Raw genomic sequence first — 22458 nt, 5'->3', positions numbered from 1 at the left:
CAAAGAGGTGATGAAAATGGTCATCAACACTTTTGTCTTTGTCCCTGGTCACTTTTACATAGTCACAATTCCAGCAATTTGCTGTAAAACGTATCTTCACAGGTGTGATGGGATGAAATAAAAAGAGGAGAAAAATCAATTGTGCACCAAGAAATCAAAATGTTTGCTTTTTAAAAAATATTAATTAATTATTTATGCCAAGTCCCAGTAAGGACTCCGCCCAGCTTTTCCTGGCAAATGTGTTGATGTGTCGCCATTTCCGCTTTTCTGAGCTGGTGCATTTCTGAGCTGAGCTGCAGGGGATGTCATGTGTTGCGGTAATTGCCATGGAAACCATTGTCATCGAATGAATAGAGAGGTTTTAAATCCTTGGTAATGAGCCTGAGAACCTAAGCCGGTCTTCAAGTTTAACTTGCTTGGAAGTGTTGGAAGTGGTTTACACTTCACACAGAGGCATTGGAGGCAAAAGGTAGGGAGCAAAGGATGGGAGAGAGGAAGTTATTTTTTTTTATGCAAATAAAATAACCTAACACGTTGTACTTCTACTTGCACTTTTTAAGGAGAAAACAAACACCAAAGATGCATAGCATCAAGCCCTAAACTTTGAGCCACACTCTTGCCTGTTGAACCAAGTGTCACTTTGATATATTACACTTAAATCAACACTTCTCAATTCACCTCTCACAAATCTCAACAAATGTGAGTGTTAACTATTTTTAAGGCACTTTATTCTGAGGCTTATCTAGATGGTGAGATCCCTGCAGGTGAGGCCCCGTTTTGTTCTTTGTGTTTCTGCAGGTCCACAGAAAACACATTACATAGAATGGACCTTCACAAAACACACAGCCTCAGGTTTCTTCCATTTGAAGCGTGATGAGAAATGATCAGTGAGTACAGGAATCACACCCCGCCATCAGCAATTTCTTAGAATCTCTATCTTCCCCTGCCCCTTTTTTTTTTTTTGAGACACAGTTTCCCTATGTCACCCAGGCTGGAGTGCAGTGCAGTGGCACAATCTCGGCTCACTACAACCTCCGTCTCCTGGGTTCAAGCGATTCTCCTGCCTCAGCCTTCCAAGTCTGGGATTACAGGCCCGCACCACCATGCCTGGCCAATTTTTGTAGTTTTAGTAGAGACGGGGTTTTGCCATGTTGGCCAGGCTGGTCTTGAGCTCCTGACCTCAAGTGATCCACTCACTTCAGCCTCCCAAAGTGCTGGGATTAGAGGTGGGAGCCACTGTGCCCAGTCTCTATCCTCCCTTTCCTTCGTACACACCTGAGATCCTCCCACCCTACCCCTTGCTCAGGATCCTTCCTGGCTGGGTGTCTTCTAGGCAGGACAGTGGTGGCATCAGTAGAGACAGAGAACAAAGGCTGAAATTTGGGAAGGTGAGCCTTTCTTTTTCCCCCGATGGCTTCAAGACTTCTATCTGACTCTTCCCTCTCCTCCAGAGATCCTACGGCATTCACGGGGCTAGGATGGAAGCCACTTCCTGAACATTTACGTGGCAACCATGTCATTCTCCAGAGGTTTTAATAAAAGAAAAAAGAAGGCGGGGAGGAGGAAGGACCTGAGGACTAGGTCTTCGTATTCTGTCCCTTTATCTTTGTTCCTAGCTTTAAAAAAAAAAAAAATGCCTCAGACTTCCTGAAGTTTCTGTGCTGCCTTAGAAACAGTTACTGCCCCATGGCAAGCCTGAGAAAGATAGTCCTTGGCTGGATGGAGCATATGGCTGTGGAGGGCAGGGAGGTGGGCTCCCGTATCTGACCTGGAAGTGAAAGGAAATAAAAGGGAAAGCATGGGAAGAGGAACGGAAGACAGAGGAGGGAAAGGACAAATGCAGTAGGTACTGTGACGGGTCAAAGCTTGTGTGGGTAACTTCAGGAATGAGAACCTTCCCTTCTAAGTCCCCTCATTCCTGTTTTCCAGGGGAAACACAGTGAGGTCGCTAGAAAGGACAGCATGAATGCTCCGGAGCCGGGCTGCTCAGGAGAGAGTCTTGGGTCTGCCACTACTCTCTGCAAATTACTTAACCTCTTCATGCTTCACTCTCATCCTATTTAAAAAGTGGATAATTATAGCACATATGCCATAGAACGATTGGGAAGATTGATACAACAATACACAAACATTTCTTAGACATCGTAGTAAATGATCAATATACGTAAGCGATTAGGATTATTCATCGCTAATTGCGCATAACTATCCCTTTGGCTCTTCATTGAGCCAGAAACACAGCCTGTCTGCAGAAGTCATAATTCACAGTTTTATGTGGAGAATCTGCCCTCCATCTACACAAGGAGATTAATGGAGATGGAGAGAAAAGTGATGCCAGAGGGTGAGTGTGTTGTTTTCATGCTATTTTAGAGTGATTACAGCTGGAAAACCAGAAATTCTAAAGTCTTGTCCTAATAACCTCTCCAGTGGGGGAAGTTCTCAAGGGAATTCTAGGCAACCAACAGCAGTGTTGATTGGTCACCTTGGTAGGGTTGGAGCCCTCTGGTAAGTGATGGAATTGAAGCTCAAAGCTTACCTTTTCCTTGCAGAATTTAATCCTGGTATCGCATCACTCTCTAGCCAGTCTTATGAAGAAATGAAGTCAAGGAGAAGGTGGGAGCAGAGGGGCTGAACCTGCACCTAGGCCCTGGGGGAAAAAGAAAGATTTCACCCCTTGTTCTCTGTCTCTACTGACGCTGCTGCCACCACTGTCCTGCCTAGAAGACACCCAGCCAGGAAGGGTCCCGGGCAAGGGGTAGGGTGGGAGGATCTCCGATGTATACGAAGGAAAGGGAGGATTGAGACTGGGCACAATGGCTCCCACCTCTAATCCTAGCACTTTGGGAGGCTGAGGTGAGTGGCCATAATGCCACCTTCTCAGTGATGTTGTCCCCATCTGTCCCACTTTAAAATATAACACCTACAATTCCCCATTCCATTTCTCGTCCTTATTTTTCTCCTTAGCACTCATCAAAATCCGAGATACTTAATGTCTTAATTCTCTTGTTTATTGAAGATCACTCAGGACTAAAATGTAAACGCCATGAAGAAAGGGATTTTGTTCCATTTTGTTTACTGCTCTGTCTCAGCAACTGAAGTACTTAACACGTATTTGTTGAATGAAGGAAGTGGAAGAAAGGACATGGAGCATGACTATGTACTTTCCAACACATGGGAGCTTAAGCCCAGCCCAGTCAATGTCCTGGAGTGCTCAGCAGTCATATCCACTAGTCTTCTCCTGGGGCTGGGTCAGAGTGTGGCTGGAAAGGGGAGAGGGCAAGTAGTCATGGGTCTGGTAGACAGAGAAGAGGCTGAAAAATTCTTTTTTTTTTTTTTTTCAATAGAAGAGGAAATTTTTTAAAAGTTTATTTTTCCTTAAGTTATTGGGGTACCAGTAGTATTTGATTACATAAGTTCTTTAGTGGATATTTGTGAGAGCCTGGTGTACCCACTACCTGAGCAGTATACCCTGTACCATATTTAATGTCTTTTATCTGTCACCCCCCTCCCACTCTTGCCCCCTAAGTTTCCAAAGTCCATTGTATCATTCTTATGCCTTTGCATCCTCATAGCTTAGCTCCCACATATCAGTGAGAACATACAATGTTTAGTTTTCCATTCCTGAGTTACTTCCCTTAGAATAATAGTATCTAATCTCATCCAGGTCATTGAAAATGCTGTTAATTCATTCCTTTTTATGGCTGAGTAGTATTCCATTATATATATATATATATATACCAGAGTTTCTTTATCCACTCATTGATTGATGGGCATTTGGGTGGGTTCCACAATTTTGCAATCGTGACTTATGCTGCTATAAACATGCGTGTACAAGTATCTTTTTCAAATAATGACTTTTTTTTCCCTCTGGGTAGATACCCCAGTAGTGAGATTGGTGGATCAAATGGTAGTTCTACTTTTATTTCTTTAAGGAATCTCCATACTGTTTTCCATAGTGGCTGTACTAGTTTGCATTCACACCAGCAGTGTAAAAGTGCTCCCTGATTGCCACATCCTTACAAGTGGAGGGAACAGGTGAGTGAATCAAATACAGGGTAGGATGGGTCTGAGAATATTATCCCTCATCCTACCAGGTAGAAAGCTGGACTAAAGTCACATTCTGGACTTATTTTCCAATGGAAACATTAGATGGTTAGGTAATCTATTAGTAATAGTTCATTATATTTCAAGGGCCATCCATAATATTGTCACAAGATGAAAACTTACAGTCCACATTTCAAAGAACAATAAGCATGTATGTTTTTGTATGCCTGCATTTGATCTATGCTTACCTGTATTTCCTTTTGGGAAAGAAAAAGGAAGAGGAGGAGTACACACCTTAGAAAGAATGAATTCAGAGTCAAGTTCTCTTTTCGAGTTGGCTATAGGCTACTATTAAGGGGCAGCTATACTTGGGAAGCTGACCTGTGTTTGGGAAGCCTGCCCAGAGCCATAATAGATTTCAGCCAGATTGAGGATTTCGAGACGTTGAGCCTTCATTCCAAATTCCCTCTTTTACTGAAACTAATTGGTTGGTAAGCCAGCCTCAAGCCCTGCACAGTCAGCTTTGCCACATACGCTACAGAAGTACAGGGAGTCATCAGGGACTTCTAAAGCTTCATCAAATGGTAAATTTGCATTCAATAATGATTTTAGTGCAAATTTTTATACTCCTAGAGCTGCTTAGTAAAAATCATGGCTAAGGTTGTGGAGGCCATTGTCACACGGGGAGAATGCAGCAGGCGGTGCACAGCAGTCCACATGTGCGTGAAGGGAACTGGGCTTTGCTCATTTTCTTGTTATTTGCTATGAATCCTACCTTACAATTCTCAGATAGGCCATTTAAATGCACTGGAGATGTAGATGACTTACAATTATCAAAGGGTTAAGGAAGCCCTTTCCAAATAATAATGTCCTTCCTTCTGTCTGTTTCAGTGTATTACTTCTACCATGTATTAGGATCACTGCTGGTGCGTAAGTCAATATGGTGACACTCACAGCAACATCAGCACTATCTTACCCACCTGTGCCCATACATACACGATTAAAACAAAACCTTTGGTGGTGTTTTGAACAGCTAGTATATGTCAAATGCTGTGCCAGTCACTTTACATCGATTATCCAGAATCCTTGTAACATTCTGTGGGATGTTTAACTAATGAGGAAATTAAGATTAAGAGACTTTAATAACTTGCCTATGGTGGTCACATGGCTAGTGAGTACGAGATTCAAAACCAGATGGCTACCAATCTCGTTTTATTTTGCAACACCTTATGATTCTGGAGAAAACATCAAATTCTTCACATCACCAGTGACATAGGTCAGACATGCTTAATACTGATGAAGGAAGGAGATTTGAATTTTATGACTCTTACTACAGTTTGTTATAAGACAGTTGGTTATTTAAATTTGCCCACTCTGTGCCCTCAATGAAAAGTAGAAATGCCAGCAACACATGTATTTTTAAATCTTCTAGTAGCCACATAAAACATTTAAAAGAAATAGTTAAAATTAATTCTAAAGTAATATATCTAAAATATAATCACTTCAATATTAATATAAAAATTATTAATGAGATCTTATATTATTCGTATGCTATGTCTTGGAAATTCAGTGTACATTTTATAATTTTAGCACATCTCTGTTCGGACTAGCCGCATTTAATAAGCTCAGTCACATGTGCCCAGTGACAAAAGTCTTAGCACAGGATAGACTTTGTTATGAAGTGAGAATTTGCACCTAGCAAAATGACATGGTAGGTTCTCAGTTAATACTTGACATATGAATACTTTCTGTATGAATGAATGAGTAAATGAAAATTTAAAAACTGAAAAAAATGAAGATATGAAAATTTGCATTATTAATGATATGATCTGTGAAAAAAAATGTATGGTTTTAAGATTATTTACCATAGTATTTTATTTAGTACATTTAAGCACTAACTAAAATACAGACTATTACCTACAGCTAATGTCTTACTGAATGGGGAAAAATTGAAAACCTTTCCTTTAAGATCTGGAATAAGACAAGGATGGCCACTTTCACCAACTTTATTCAACACAGCACTGGAAGTCCTAGCTAGAGCAATTAGATGAGAAAAAGAAAAAAAAAATCCTTTCCAAATTGGAAAGGAAGAAGTCAAATTATCCTTGTTTGCAGACAATATGGTCTTATATTGATAAAAATCTAAAGATTACAGCAAAAAAGACCCAGATAGGCAAAACCAAAGCAAAAATGGACAAATGGGATTCTATCAAGCCAAAAAGTGTCTGCACAGAGAAATAAATGAACAACAAAATGAAGAGACAACCCACAGAATGGGTGAAAATATTTTCAAACCACGCATATGACAAAAGATTAATAACCAGAATATATAAGGAGCTCAAAGAACTCACAAGAAAAAAAAACCTGATTAAAAAGTAGGCAGCAGATCTAAACAAACATTTCTCAAAAGACACACACAAGGCCAACAGGTGTATTAAAAAATAAAAAGGCCCAAATCACTAATCATAAGAGAAATCCAAGTCAAAATTACACTGAGATATCATGTCACACTGGTTAAAATGGCTTTTATAAAACAAGACAGGCAACAAGGAATACTGGTGAGGATGTGGTGAGAGGAACCCTCATATGCTGCTGGTGGGAATATAAATTAGTGCAGCCACTATGGGAAACATTATGGAAGTTCCTCAAAAAACTAAAAGTATAACTACCATATGCTCTAGCAATCCCATTGCTGGGTATATATCCAACAGAAAGGAAATCAGTATATCAAAGAGCTATCTGCATTCCTATTTTTATTGCACCACTCTTCAAAATAACCAAGATATAGAATCAACCTGTGTGTCCATCAATGGATGAATGAATAAGAAAATATATACACAATGGAATATTATTCAGCCATCAAAAAGAATGCATTACTGTCATTTGCCACAACATGGATGGAACTGGAGGACATTATATTTAAAGAAATAAACCTGGCATGGAAAGAAAAACATCACATGTTCTCATTCATATATGAAAGCTAAAAAAAAAATTAAACTCATAGAAATAGAGTCGAATGATGGTTACCAGAGACTGGGAAGGGCAGTGGGATGAGGGGGATAAAGAGGGGATGGTTAACAAGTACAAAAATACAGTCATATAGAGTAAATAAGATCTAATGTTCAATAGCACAATAGGGCAACAATAGTTAACAATAATTTGTTGTACACTTAAAAATAACTAGAAGAGGCTGGGTGCAGTGGCTTACACCTGTAATCCCAGCATTTTGGGAGGCCAAGGCGGGCAGATCATGAGGTCAAGAGATCGAGACCATCCTGGCCAACATGGTGAAACCCCGTCTCTACTAAAAACAGAAAAATTAGCTGGGCCTGGTGGTGCACACCCGTAATCCCAGCTACTTGGGAGGCTGAGGCAGGAGAATCACTTGAACCCAGGAAGCGGAGGTTGCAGTGAGCTGAGATCTTGCCACCGCACTTCAGCCTGGTGACAGAGCGAGACTCCATCTTAAAACAAACAAAAAAACAACAACAACAAAAAAACTAAACTAGAAGAGTGGAATTGGAATGCTCCTAACACAAAGAAACGATAAATACTTGAGGCGATGGATATCCCAGTTACCCTGAATTGATCACTACACATTGCATGCTTGTATCAAAATATCACATGTATCCCACAAATAGGGAACTATTATGTATCCATAATAATTAAAATTTCTTAAAACGTGGAAAAAATCCAGGCTATTATTGAAGTTCAGTAAAGTATTATATATACACATAGGATAATACATATATATGTAATATACCAGTCACCTAAATCCTGGCAAGTCTGGAAAAGAAACAATTAGGGCCTGGGCAACTGTGAAGAGCCCGATGAGGCTCTTCTTCTGATGTGCAGGACATTCTTTGTAGTTTACTGAACTTCACTTTAAAATCTTAAGAGTGTTTGCAAGAGGGATGCAGGAGTTTGTTGAGTGTGAGTGCATGTGTGTGTGTGCATGTGTTGTACACATAAGAGAAAGTGAAGGGGCTGTAGATTTCAACTTCTTCAATGTCCTAAATGGTACAGGGTATGCAATATACCAAAAAATGTAGCTATTTACCAAAGCCACAACCTGGGTCATTCACAGCACAAAATGTTAATGTATAGGTTACGTTTATAACAGAGCAAATCCAATTTTGTTTTACATGAGAATTATCCTCACGAGTATAAAAAGGGTCCCATTTCTGAAAAAGAAACATAACTTGGGTTTGCCAATATCTTATTTACTGCCCTAGTACATCAGGCATGTTTTTACCAATGATATGTAAATTATACAGACACAGTTCCTTCCTGTAAATGGTATTCAATACAGAACGGAGACTGAACAGCCATCATGCCTTACTATAGACTTTAGGTGGACATTATTTTAACTTTACCATGGATAAAGTTAAAAAAAAAAAAAAAAAGACTTTCTGGCCTCTCAGGTTTCTCTCTGCTAATGCAGCTTTACAGTGATTCCTGTTAAGATTTTCCTCTTGGTTGCCTAATTGTTCATAATCCTTTGGGGGTGACTTACCTCTATCCTCTGGGTGGCATTCTTTCATATATCTGTAAAAAACCATAGTGTCACCCTATGGCTTGCCCTTGGCAAATTTTTGAAGTTGATCTTTAGTATATTTCCCTTTCTTTTTCTGACCCCTTCGTGACTTGACTTTCTCTTTGTAACTCTTTTTAATGCCCCTGGAACTCCACCCCACAGCATCATGCCCTTCTTTTCCTGTACCAAATACATACACTCTGCTTTCTAGAGGAAAAACCATGTTCTATGTATAATGCTATTTGTAACATCTCTAGGATTATTTGCATCTTACACCTTATATTTCACTGTAGAGGGAAATAAATGAGTTTCAGGCATTGCAATGTGGTTGGAAGGGATGCATTTCTGGAGTTAATGAATTTGAAAACTGTATGAGACAAGGTCAATCCAGGCAAACAGAGTGAACTTAATTGAGGGAAATATTTACATAGACGATGGAAGAGCTGAAAAGCCAAATAGGGTAGAGTGAGATAACTCAGAAGGATGGAGGGACCACTGGGAGAAGTAATGCACCTTGGACCATCAGCCAGGGTCACCAGAGGGAGGCTGGAAGCAAAGACTGACCTGTGCAGGAGGAGCTGGAGCCACAGAGGACAGAGCTCCTGCTGCAAACTGTCTGAAACAAAAAGAAAGAGATGGTTCCTCTCTTCTTTCTGCCCTGTACTGTTGACAGTGCCTCCCAATGGTCAAACACAGCTGGAAGTAGGCCTGGGAAACAGAGATGGCAGGGGTCAACCTCTGTCATTAGAAAAGGACAGAAGGACATGATCAGATCTGAGTGCAAACACGCCAAGGACTTGCCAAGGCCACAGGATCTCATGCTCTCTGCTGATACAGGAGGCATACCTGGGTGGCTCAGGTGAAGGGCGAGGAGTATGAGATCTGAAATGTGCTGTGCATGCATCTGGGCTGGATGCTTCTCCCAGGTGTTGGGGATAATGGAATTCATGAATTCCCTCTCCTTTGTCCCCAATAGCTAACCTATTGCTGAATCCTGTTGACTTTCCCCCCTCATCACTCTTAAATCAGCTCACACATGCTCATTCCTACATCACCAATTAGTCCAAGCCATGGCCTCTCCAGCTGGGATCACACAATGGCTCCCAGTTTTCCATCTGCTTCTATTCCTGCCACTTTCCAGTCTATCCTTCACCCCAGGGCCAAGACAATCTTCTCAAATTGTCACTATGATCATGCTGTCACTTTATGTTAATCCCTTCTGAGGGTTTACTTGGTATTGGGTATGACCATAGCTCCTCCCAGGGCTGGCAAGGCCCTGTCTGGTCTGACCCACCCTGACCATTGAGCTTCCCCAAGATCCTTCTGCTCCAGCAGTGACCTCCTTCACAGTGACCTCCTTGAACTTACTGCCTCCTGCTGTAGGGCCTCTGCTCTCAGTGTTCTCTGCTGCGAATCCTTTCACAGTTGACTTCAGCTCATCACTCAGACCCTAGCTCAGTCATCACTTCTGCAGAGAAAGACCTCTTTGACTTCCCTGACTAGGTCACCCTCTCTCATCTTGATCCTGGAAAGCAGAGACCAGATCTCCTCTCTCTGTGTGTGACTCTGTCTCCCTTTGTCTCTTTGTCTATTTCTCTCTGGCATATAAGGTGCTGTGGACTGAGTTGTGCATCCTCAAATATATATGTTAAAACCCTAACTCCCCATGCAATGATATTTGGAGATGGGGCCTTTGAGAGGTGATTAGGTTTTAAATGATGTCAGGAAGAGGGAGCCTTCATAATGAGATAGTGCCCTTATAAGAAGAGGCATTATATGGTTTGGCTGTGTCTCTACCCAAATCTCATCTTGAATTGTAGCCCCTGTAATTCCCATGTGTCATGGGAGGGACTTGGTGACAGGTAATTGAATCCAGGTCTTCCTGTGGTGTTCTTGTGATAGTAAGTCTCACGAGACCTGATGGTTTTATAAACGGGAGTTCCCCTGAACCAAGTTCTCTTGCCTGTCACCTTGTAAGGTGTGTTTGCTTCCCCTCTCACCATGATTGTAAGTTTGCTGAGGCCTACCTCGCCCTGCAGAACTGTGAGTCAATTAAACCTCTTTCCTTATAAATTACCCAGTCCTTGGTATGTCTTTATTAGCAGCGTGAGAACAGACATGCAAGGCACCAGAGAGCTTCCTCTCCCTGTCTCCCCATCTCCCCATGCCCCCTTGCTGAGAGGACACAGCAACAAGGCAGCCATCTATAAGCCGGGAAGGGAGCCCTCATCAGGAATCTGACTGGCTGGGACCCCACCCTCGCAGCATTCCAACCTCCAGAACAATGAGAAATAAATGTCTGTTTAAGCTACCCCATCTGCGGTGTTTTGTTATAGCAGCCAAAGTTAAGATAGAAGGCACTCAGTAAATGAAGAATTAAAGAATGAACAACATCAGAAAGGGAATAGCAGCCCAATACCAAATGCTCCCCATGGGATCCCTCTGATCTCTGACCCACTTTCTATGGAATACCTTTTCTCCTCTCTAGCCATGATGCAGACTATGAACCTGTTTCACACCGCCCCCCACAAAAACACTCAGAAGGTTCTCTTGAGGTCAGAATGAATGGTTTCATTTCATGGCCGGAAACATTTAGCTTTTTTATCCTTCCTGGCCTGGTGGATGTGAGTTTATACCTGGAGATAGGATCCACCCACAGGAGGTACTAAAGGACAAGCCACAGGAGGTTTTGTCCTTGGGAAAACAAATACACCAGGCAAATTCCCATTTATTTTCTGCTAGTCTCCATTAGGAAAAGCTGCAGACAAGACAGAGCCTATGTGTTTCTTTCACCTCCACACACTGCCTGTCTTTACTTAAAATTCTTTCTTTCTGCCTATCCATTCATTGCTAGGTTACAATTTTCTGTAACAATGGGCTGCCATTTAATTTCTCTCCTTTAAGCCTAACTGTTCCTCAACCCAAGGACTCACTGCCATGAAGCATTATTTTACAGTGTGGAGAAGCACCTGGCTCTCCCAAATGGACTTTCATTTGCACTGATCAACAAGAACAACAAAAGCCTCGGGTCAGAGGTACAAGGCAACCGCTTTGTCTGAAACCACCCACTCGTCTTTTGTTTTCTTCCACAGCACACTGTGCATTATGTTCCACGTGCTCCTCTCTGGGGCTCTGCAGATGTGAAACTTTAAATGCAGGGTATTTAAAAATAATAAGGAATATAGGAAAAAAGCACCCTGAAAATTACGGAGCTTTGTAGTGAAGCAGCATGCGGCTTCCTAAAGAGCTCTGTTTATCAAGAGTTCAGATGGTTTCCGTGCTGCTGATTAGAGTGAGCTGGATGACAGAGGAAGGGGTCAGAGGGCAAGGAAGTTAAATATCAACATTGGAAAGCACCTGAAAACCAGCGCTCCTGGACCCTGCTCCTTTTCAGAGGAGATACATTAAGCGGAAATACAGTTGTCGGGGAGCCCTGGATCACTGACTGCTTAAGGACCACCCTGTAATGAAGGCCTTAGTGGACACGCGCAGAGTGGGGCTGTGCAAGGGAATTAAAATCAATAGAGCTCCCACTACATCCCAGCGCCTAAGTATTAGTACATTTGCTTCTCTCAGGCAGTCCTTATAAAAATCCTATGAAATTATGAAACTGACATTCACTTCTCCAGTGGAGACTGTGGGGAGGGGGTCCAGCTCTGCTTAGTTTCCTCTTCAAGACAAGGCACTTAACTCCCCAGCTGCCAGGCCAAAGGCTCGCAGCAGAGCCATTACGTGGGAGTCTCCTTCAGCTGCACAAAGTCTCCTGGCTCAAGGATATGCTTCCTTTTCTCCCTGGGGTACACCTGGTTAGTGTTGAGTTGCACTGATCTGGTCCCTCTTGCCTCAATCAGGGGCAACTCTAAAATGCCATCCTAGCTCCAGGGGTCTCTGAAGGGTCATAGAGGCCTCTTAAGACTACAGTTGACCCTTGAACAACACTGGTTTGAGCTGCATGAATAACAGCAACAGACTAATCTGGTTCAAATTTAATGTAACTAAGTTGTGAGCTGTTTTTCAGTGTTCACAGATCTCCACATTGACGGTCACATAACCTGAGCATGCCCAGATCAATGAAGTGTGCAACCATGGGTGGAAATAAAGTGCTCAGACCCAGGAATGTGGACTGAATTAAGAAGTAGACAGCTGGGCGTGGTGGCTCATGCCTGTAATCCCAGCACTTTGGGAGACTGAGGTAGGTGGATCACCTGAGGTCGGGAGTTTGAGACCAGCCTGAGCAACATGGAGAAACCCCGTCTCTACTAAAAATACAAAATTAGCCAGGCGTGGTGGCTCATGCCTGTAATCCCAGCCACTCGGGAGGCTGAGGCATGAGAATCACTTGAACCCGGGAGGCGGAGGTTGCAGTGAGCTGAGATGGTGCCATTGCACTCCAGCCTGGGCAACAAGAGCAAAACTCCATCTCAAAAAAAAAAAAAAAAAAAAAGATATCACATGACAGAATCCAGGCTCCAATCAGATGGAGTCCTGGCATCACCCCATGGCAGGATCCAGTCAGATCATGATTCCCAGCATCACCTCATTGCAAGATCCAATCAGAGATCATGCCTCATTACCCTATGCTTATAAAACCTAATCCAAACCTCAGCTCTGGGAGACAGATGTGAGCGTTTCTTCCTGTCTCCTTGCCAGTCAACTTGCAATAAAGCTTATCTTTTCTCAAAAGCCTATGCCATCCATGATAGTGGCTTCTATGCACACTAGACAGCGAGCCCATTGATGACTCTGTAACATGTGGGTCCACTTATACGCAGATTTTCTTCCTTTTCTGCCGCCCCAGAGGCAGCAGGCCAACCTATCTCTTCCTCCTCCACATCCTCAGTCTACTCAATATGAAGATGATGAGGATGAAGACCTTTATGATGATCCACTTCCACTTAAAAAAAGAGTGAATATATATTTTCCCTTCCTTAGGATTGGCTTAGTAACATTTTCTTTTCTCTAGCTAACTTTATTGTTAAAATATACTATATAATACATAAAACATAAAATATGTGTTAATCCACGGTTTATGTTATTGGTAAGGCTTCTGGTCAATAGTAGGTTATTAATAGTCTTTGGAGAGTCAAAAGTTATACACGGATTTTCAATTGTGCAGGGAGTCAGTGACCTTAACCCCCCATCGTTCAAAGGTCAGACGTGTATGGCATTTCAAGTTCTCCCATGACAAATCCTGCCTCCCTCACCCCTTTATTGGTTTTGTGCTGAGACCTTCCTTTCCCCACACAGTAACTCTTCTGCATGCAAATAGTCATCTCAGAGTGTTTCCTGGGGAACCTACCTTTTATGAGCTGGATTGTGTCACCTCAAAATTCATATGTTGAAGTCTTAACCCTCAGTACCTCAGAATGTGATGTATTTGAAATACATTCTCCTGAGAGGTCATAAAGTGAGGCCTTTAGGGTGGGCCCTAATCCAGTATGACTGGTGCCATCTTAAGAGTCAATGAGAACATAGACAAGCACAGAGGGAAGAATATTTGAAGACATAGGGAGAAGGCAACCATTTGCAGGCCAAGAAGAGAGGCTGCAGAAGAGACCAACTAGGGCCGGGTACGGTGGCTCATGCCTGTAATCCCAGCACTTTGTGAGGCCAAGGCAAGCGGATCAGCTGAGGTCAGGAGCTCAAGACCAGCCTGGCCAACACGGCAAAATCCTGTCTCTACTAAAAATACAAAAATTAGCCGGGTGTGGTAGTGGGTGCCTGTAGTCTCAGCTACTTGGGAGACTAAGGCAAGAGAATCGCTTGAACACAGGGGGCAGAGGTTGCAGTGAGCCAAGATCGCACCACTGCATTCCAGCGTGGGTGACAGAGCAAGACTGTGTCTCAAAAAAAACAACAACAAAAAGAAGAAACCAACCCTACTAATACCTTGATCTCAGACTTCTTGCCTCCAGAATGGTGAGGAAATTAATCTCTATGGTTTAAGCCATCCAGCATGTGGTATTTTGTTACGGCAGCCCAAGCAAACTAGTTTACCACAAAGACATCTCTAGCTACCCGTGTCTCTCCATTTCATAAATGAGAACATGAGAACCAGAGAGGTGAAGTAATTTGCCTAAGATCACAGAGCCAGCAAGAAAAAAAATTGTGATCTAAAGCTGATCTTTCTGCTACATGAGATGAAATCTAAACTTCATTTTGCTGTTTGATCAGCCCTTTGCAGCCACTATTAACCCTCACTACAGATACCAAGAACTGAATTAATATTCAATATAATTTAACCCTTGTCTAGAATGAGGGCTCCTTCTAATTGGGGTTGGTCAAGAGGAGCTAGCCTCACATTGCTATTTATTGCTCTACCAATCATTAAACATAACATGTTCTTCTCTCCCAAACATTCTTTTAAAATCCAAGGCAAAATACTTATGAAAAATAATTATGGGATATAAAATACACATTTATTTATGAAAACTATAACTTAAAACGAAGCTCAAAAGAGAGATTAAGAAAACCCTGAAGCATTTTCTAAAAAATAAATAAATAAAATCATGATCTAATCTCAGCCAAGGGAAAATTATTGATCTACCTTGGAAGATTTTTATTTCTATTTAATTTTGTAAAATACGGTGACTCCTGTAACTGTAAACTAGTTTGAGTCTTCAGAGTTCAAAAATGTCAAACATACTAAATGATTCCTACTGTTAGGATATTTAGAATATAGTCATAATTAAAATAAAAACGAAACCGTTATAGAATAACTTAAAGATCCGTCTCTCTAGATTCATTCTCCTCTACACAGTGTGGGTATCTTTGCATTTAGGGAGCATAAGGTTGAATTTAAAGCTGAGACTATGACAAATGCCCTCCAGGAAAAAACAACTCAACAACAAAATGCATACTTGCTGTAGTAATTATAAATTGGGAGCTTGACAATGAATGATTTAGGATTGGTAGAGCTGGGAGGGATCACAGGGTATCCCTGGTGTACCACCTTCATTTTAGAGATGAGGGAACTGGGGCCCAGAAAGATTAAACGATGTGTCCATGGTCATATTCTCATTAGTGCCAGAGCCAGGACTGAAACCAATGGCCCCTGGCTGCTAATTCAGGGCTCTTTCCCCTTTGACTTGCTGCCTTGTCTCTCTATAGAAGCTGAGCTTATAAAAAGGTAACCAAATAACATGAAATCGAAAAATCATTTTAAAAGAGCCACACCTTTTATGAATGGCATGCCTCTCCACATGACATGATGGTGTTCATCTGTGCATTGGGCTTATATTCCATATCAAAGGAAAATATTAGCTCTCAGAAGGTAGGATGATGGATGTTTGATACAGAACAGAGCAAATCTTGCTCAGCAATGGAAGTTAGAGAATAAAAACCAGCCCAATACTTTTACCTGTTTGATGAATCAAGTCTTCAGAAAAATGGACATTTACAAGCTTATTGCTGAGATACACACACACACACACACACTCTCTCCCTCTCTCTCTATCTTTTTGGTGTTGTAAGAACAAGACAGTGACATTTAGTGGAGGAGGGAATGGGTAGTGATGATGCTGCCACAGAGACCAAGTGGCTCACATGTGGGTAGGTGACACCTGGTGATCTTGGAGGCAACCGGACTATGTAAGAATGATTAAATGCACATTAAGGCAACACTGAGATATAAGGCTTAGAAATTCTTTTTTTGTGCGCTTTGCTTTGTATGTCCTGTGCTATCCATTTGAGAGACATTCCAACATTCATCACTTGTTCACTCTGTCACAGGCAAAGTCAGTGGAAATAAAATCCTGTTGTTCCAAACATATTTCTGACAGGTGTAGAACCAATTAAGGCCATTACTATGTGATGTGGGAATTAGGCATTCAGCACTGTGGGTCAGGTGGCTGGCTAGTGGGGGTTGCAGCTTGGGCACAATAGTGAGGAATTTGTCATGGATATTTCTCAATAGGCAAGTATTTGGGTAGGGCCAGGATTCAAAACCGTTGTCTCCCCAAGATGCTCAGCTCCCTACACAATCATTTTTATTCATAGATGATTCCTTGAATATCAATTTTTTTAAGACAGAGTCTCACTCTGTTGCCCAGGCTAGAGTGCAGTGGCGTGATCTCGACTCACTGCAACATCCGCCTCCCAGGTTCAAGGGATTCTCCTTCCTCATCCTCCCAAATCGTTGGGATCACAGGTGCATGCCACCATGCCCAGCTAATTTTTGTATGTTTAGTAGAGATGGGGTTTTGCCATGTTGCCCAGGCTGGTCTTGAACTCCAGACCTCAGGTGATCCTCCTGCCTCGGTCTCTCAAAGTGCTGGGGTTACAGGCATGAGCTGCTGCACCTGGCTAAATATGAAGTTTTAAGGAATCATTCAGGAAAAAAGAAAAAAAGGGTCTGTCAGGTACTTGTCTCTCCCTTTCCCTGACTTTTTTGGGAGAATTGTGTCAAGTGTCCTTTTGTGACAAAAGTCATGAAAATAATTCACCTACAACATATAAAACCCATTCTAAAGTATTGTGTTCTTGACCAGAGAGTAATTATGACTTGTAATTGTCCAAATGAGCTGGCCCATTACCCTTAATACAAGTCCATGCAGAGTAGAGGTGGCCTGTGCTTTGACTCAGGAAAGCAGTTACAGCCAGTTTACTTATAATACAGTTGGTTTACACGTTAAAGACACAGGGTTCATCTACCTGACTGTCCCAGTCCCAGACTTAAACTCACCAATGACCATGAAAACTGTCTCCCGGAAACCTGCACTAACTAGTCCCAGTTAACCAAAATCAGAATCCACTTTTTTGGAAAAGGAGATCAACCTGAACTCTGAACAAAAGCATCTGTGAGGCTATTTATGGATGCCTTATCAAAATTCGGTGGGTTTAATGAGCAACATAGCGATTATTTGGTGATGACTGCCCCATTATCCTGCACTGTGAATTAACATTACACCCACAGTATGGTTATTGGCAGGCAGGGTTTCCGTGTTGATTGCAGATAACTGAGGGATAGGTAACCCCAGCGCTTCTAAAGCTCTTTTAAATAGGTTACTTGGTGCCAGGTGTTTTAGATAGGAATAATTTTTTTTAAGTGCTTGTCAGATTTCTTTTCCTGATTGTTGTCAGTGTCATCCTATATCCTGAGGGGTTTTAGCACAAGGCTGTTATCTGAACCTCTCTCCTGATTGTTCTCTTTCTCCAGGAACATAGCCAAAATTAAACACCTCTGAGGAGGAGCTATCCCCACGTGTCTTGGTGCTTTTAAGCATAGATGTGGCCTTATTTTGATATGCTCTTTATTTAAAGGTTGCTTCTGCCAGAACGCATGTTGCTGCTATTATTTTTCAGTTCACTGCAAAATATTTCTGAGTGGCTTTGCTCCCTCGATCATCCTAAAAGTGTTGAACTTCTTTGTTCTCAAAAATAATCTCCTCCTATTTGAACGTTAACTCTTTCTTAACATAAAAAGATTTGTGTGTGTGTGTGTATAGTAAATTTTAGTGTGCGTGTGTGTACAGATATTTTAGATATTTATCCTGAGGATAATAGCAACCCAAAAAGATATTATGATAGACTATTAAAAGTCAGGAAATGGAATAAAGCACCATTTTATTTGTGGCCTTGTGGCTGCATTTTCCAGAATAATGTGGTAGGTAATTAACTGACTGTTAATGTAAGGGGCAACTTTGTCATTAAAACATCCTTTTCCTTGCTTAGAGAAATGTACGTGGTGTCATTTCTCTTGAAGCAGGCCTTGTTTGGGTTTCTTTTGATTGTAGGCAGAAATCCAGTTAATCCAGTGACGGGATTACTAGCCATACTAGGTTAAATAGAATGTTGATGTCTCAGGGCAACTGCTGGAATGTGAGTGGGGATGTGAATTATACTTCCTGACAACATACCAGCACACATACATACAACTGCCTCCACGCATCTGCATAGAGCATGTCTTGCTTTCAAAATAAATCACAAAAGAATACTTTAATGTAAAAATGGGCATCTTTACGTTAAAAATAGAAAGCGTAATCTTACAGGTTGTATTGTGGTCCCTCGTCTTCCTCGTCAGTGTTCCACAAGAGCTGAGGAGTTGTGTGGGCTGATTGCTCAGTCCTATGCGTGTACCAAAGGGAAACAGAAAACCCACTGAGAGGTGTGTATTACAGTGATTAGGAATTCTAATTCACTTCACTTCAAGCTTAAGAATCTTAATGATGACTTTGGACAAAATATTTTCTTTTAGATGTAGAAACCCAGACATCCCTTCAAGGGTCCCAGAAAGACTACTGAGTTTATTTTGCCTATAGAATATCAAATTAGGGAGTGATTTTACATATGCTATTGGAAGGGTTGTTCGGATGGCTATTCAGTTCTTGTCAGCGAGCAATCCTTTACTCTTCCTTCTCTGTTACATTTGTGGCTTCCTGGAGGAAAATGCTATTCTCTCTCATCTCTCTCTCCATACTCTGTGTTGGGAAGCTGGTAACAGTGGTAAGAATGTTTCTTGATAATAATGATGTCTCAAAAAATTTTAGGCTTATTCGTTTCTTAATCTTCCACTCACTTTTTCTTATATCCAGCCATTGTTTTAATGGATAATACTAGTAGCAGTATACTCATAGCTTTATACATGGAATATTTTTACTTGAAAACACTTGTATATGGCTATAGACAAATTTTTATAAAAATATCACATATAATACCTATGTAGATATGCAGGTATTATTTCCACTGAAGCGCAGACAGAAAAGCCGTCTGTTCAAAGTCACTTCTTTAAGTAGTAACTGAGGCTAGAACTCAGGTTCACCCAAATGCACCCTTACCCTTGCGGAGTGGTGCATGACAAAATATTCCTCCAGTCTAGTGGCTCTCCTGTGACTGTCTCTGGTCTTCAATTGCTCCCTGCCAGGAGGAGTAAGATAAAGTCCTTGGCAAACCACTCCATGCCTTTCACCTGGATGGCCAACAGGGAATTTGCTTCTCTGTTTGTGCCCACCTGGTGACCCAAAGGAGACACTGTTTCATTTTACATTAGATTCCAATTTCAACACTGGTCACCAGCATTTGTTACAACAGAACGTTCATAGGTGGAATGCTGGCATCCCTCTAATTCTGTGTTCTACTCCTTTAACATCTTTAGAACATATGCCTTTAGTTGTTTTAGGGACATAATTGATTCAGGTCCCCCAAAGCAAGCACTTTCATATTAACTGCTTGTTAGAAGAGGCAATACAATCACAGCTTCAGCCATATCTCATTAGGGGCGCATGCATTTCTCAAGGCAAGACTCACTGCATGCTTAGCGCTGAATTTGTTTATCATCCTCCAGAGTCAATGCAAGATGGTACCTGACACAGAAGACTGTAGGACCCTCTGAAGCGGGAAAGGGGACATTATAGTCTACTGCTTTTTTTGTTGTTGTTGTTGAAACGGAGTTTCTCTCTTGTTGCCCAGGCTGGTGTGCAGTGGCGTGATCTCGGCTCACTGCACAAGTTCAAGGATTCTCCAGCTTCAGCCTCCCGAGTAGCTGGGACTACAGGTGCCCGCCAACACACCCAGCTAATTTTTGTATTTTTAGTAGAGATGAGGTTTCTCCATGTTGGCCAGGCTGGTCTCAAACTCCTGACCTCAGGTGATCCACCCACCTTGACCTCCCAAAGTGCTGGGATTACAGGTGTGACCCACCGCACCCGGCCTATTCTACTGCTTTTATCATAATGTGCACAGAGCTGGTGCACAGCCAGCTGTGTTGTTTATATCTGAGTTTCTCTGTGATGTTCCTAGTCCTCTTAAACACAGAAACTTATTTTAGCTTAACTAAAGTTGACAGGCCTCTGTGCAGGTCGCTAGCTCCTGCAAAGGACCTCGTCTATGGGATCAAACAGGTTGACCGGGTAGGTTAACCTTCAGCTCACTTAGGAGGGAATTTTGAGACTTGTGGTTTTTTTTAGCTTAGACAGAGAAATGGAAAGAGAACATTCTCCACTTCTTTAGCAGCTGTGACCTTGGCCAATCTTTGAAGTTTACTCTGGGGGCACGATGAGGAATGAGACCAACCATTTCTCTACCCCTTGGCCCCCCAATCACCAGGCAAATATTAAGTAGTATAGGAGAGATCAGCACCAGGGGACCCAACAGACATCTGTTTGCTAGAAGCCAAGTCTTCACCCTAATTCACAAACCTGCTGGAACCCAGTAAAAGAATCTGCGATCAGCTGGGGGACTCTTCTCCAGAGGGATGCCTTTGAACGTACAGGGGCAGCTGAATGATTCCAAAGGACTCTTCTGCCTGAGAGACTGAAAATACAGACTGACAATGGCCTGGTCATATATTAATATAAAAATAGAACTCTGGCCCACACTCTGCAGTGTCCAGCCCAGGAGACCAACACACTATCTAGAGAAGCCAGCTATCCATAACTCAGACTCATCTCACTCGGAGGAAGTCAGACTACTGTCTTGAATTATTACCCAGGAAGTCAAATCATAACTCCTGTAACAATTTGACTAAAATGGCTAGGGCTTGATCAATGACTCACAGCTTCCCTAATTTTTTCCCCTGCTTCCCATTTAGGAAGAAACCAGAGAAACAGAGAAAGAGTGAAAGCAAAATATAGTACCTCTAACTAATCATCCAGGAAGTACCCCCTCTAGTTAGCCCATGCGGCTTCCCTATTCCAACAGCCTCCAATCAGGACACATCTGACACCTTCTGTTTTTTCTATCTTAGAGTGGAAAAGCTTTCCCTCTCCTCTGCTAGTCTTTGAGTCTCTGCCAAAAAGCAAGAGATGGTGGCTGCCTTCCTTGCAATTTCAAACTCTGAGTGAGTAGCCTTTGTCTGTCTTCATTTGGTTAGTCTTCATTTATTTCTACTTGCCCTGGTGGTTTTTTTCTTTCCTCATCATGTGGTACAGGGGTTAAGTATGTGGGCTCCAGAACCATGCTAACTTGTGTTTGAATAGAGGCTTCAATGTTTGTTTGGCCTTTGGTGAGTTACTCAACCCTCTATATCTCAGTTTCCTTATCTGTAAAACTGGATAACTGGATTTGACTCAAAAGAGCTATGTGAGAGTTAGGTGACGTGATACCCGTCAAAGCATTTAGAACACTGGCATGCTGATGGAAGCTATTTATATCAGCTTTTTCACAGTGAAGCCCATTGTCCCATTACCATCTCTGTTGACCTGCATCATCAGGTGTATATCCTATTAAGATGCAAATTCTGTCTGGGAGAGGCAGTGCATGAAACTCTTGGCATTTACTGACAAATGAACTTCAATTAGCAAGTAAAATTTCTTAGCCTAGGAAGATTCATGGAACTATTATCAGAGGTGTTTGAACCAGAGCAACTCCATCTTGAATAGGAGTTGGGTCAAGGGAGACTGAGACCTACTGAGCTGCATTCCCAGGAGGTTAGGCATTCTAAGTAATAGGATGAGATAGGCTGGCACAAGATACAGGTCACCAAGACCTTGCTGATAAAACAGGATGCAGTAAAGAAACCGGTCAAAACCCACCAAAACCAAGATGGCAATGAAAGTGACCTCTGGTCTTCCTCACTGCTCATTATACACTAATTATAATGCATGAGCATGCTAAAAGACACTCCCATCAGCACCATGACAGTTTGCAGACACCATGGCAACATTAGGAAGTTACCCTATATGGTCTAAAAGTGGGAGGAACCCTCAGTTCTGGGAATTGCCCACCCCTTTCCTGGAAAACTTATGAATAATCCACCCTTTGTTTAGCATGTAATCAAGAAACAGCCATAAAATAGCAAACCAAGAGCCCTTGGGGCTGCTCTGCCTATGGAGTAGCCATTCTTTTTTCCTTTACTTTCTTAATAAACTTGCTTTCACATTACTCTATGGATTTGCCTTGAATTCTTTCTTGCATGAGGTCCAAGAACCCTCTCTTGAAGCCTG

The sequence above is a fragment of the Pongo pygmaeus genome, chromosome 8, assembly GCF_028885625.2.
Source record: "Pongo pygmaeus isolate AG05252 chromosome 8, NHGRI_mPonPyg2-v2.0_pri, whole genome shotgun sequence".
Classification (NCBI taxonomy): Eukaryota; Metazoa; Chordata; class Mammalia; order Primates; family Hominidae; genus Pongo; species Pongo pygmaeus.
This window is presented reverse-complemented; position numbering follows the sequence as displayed.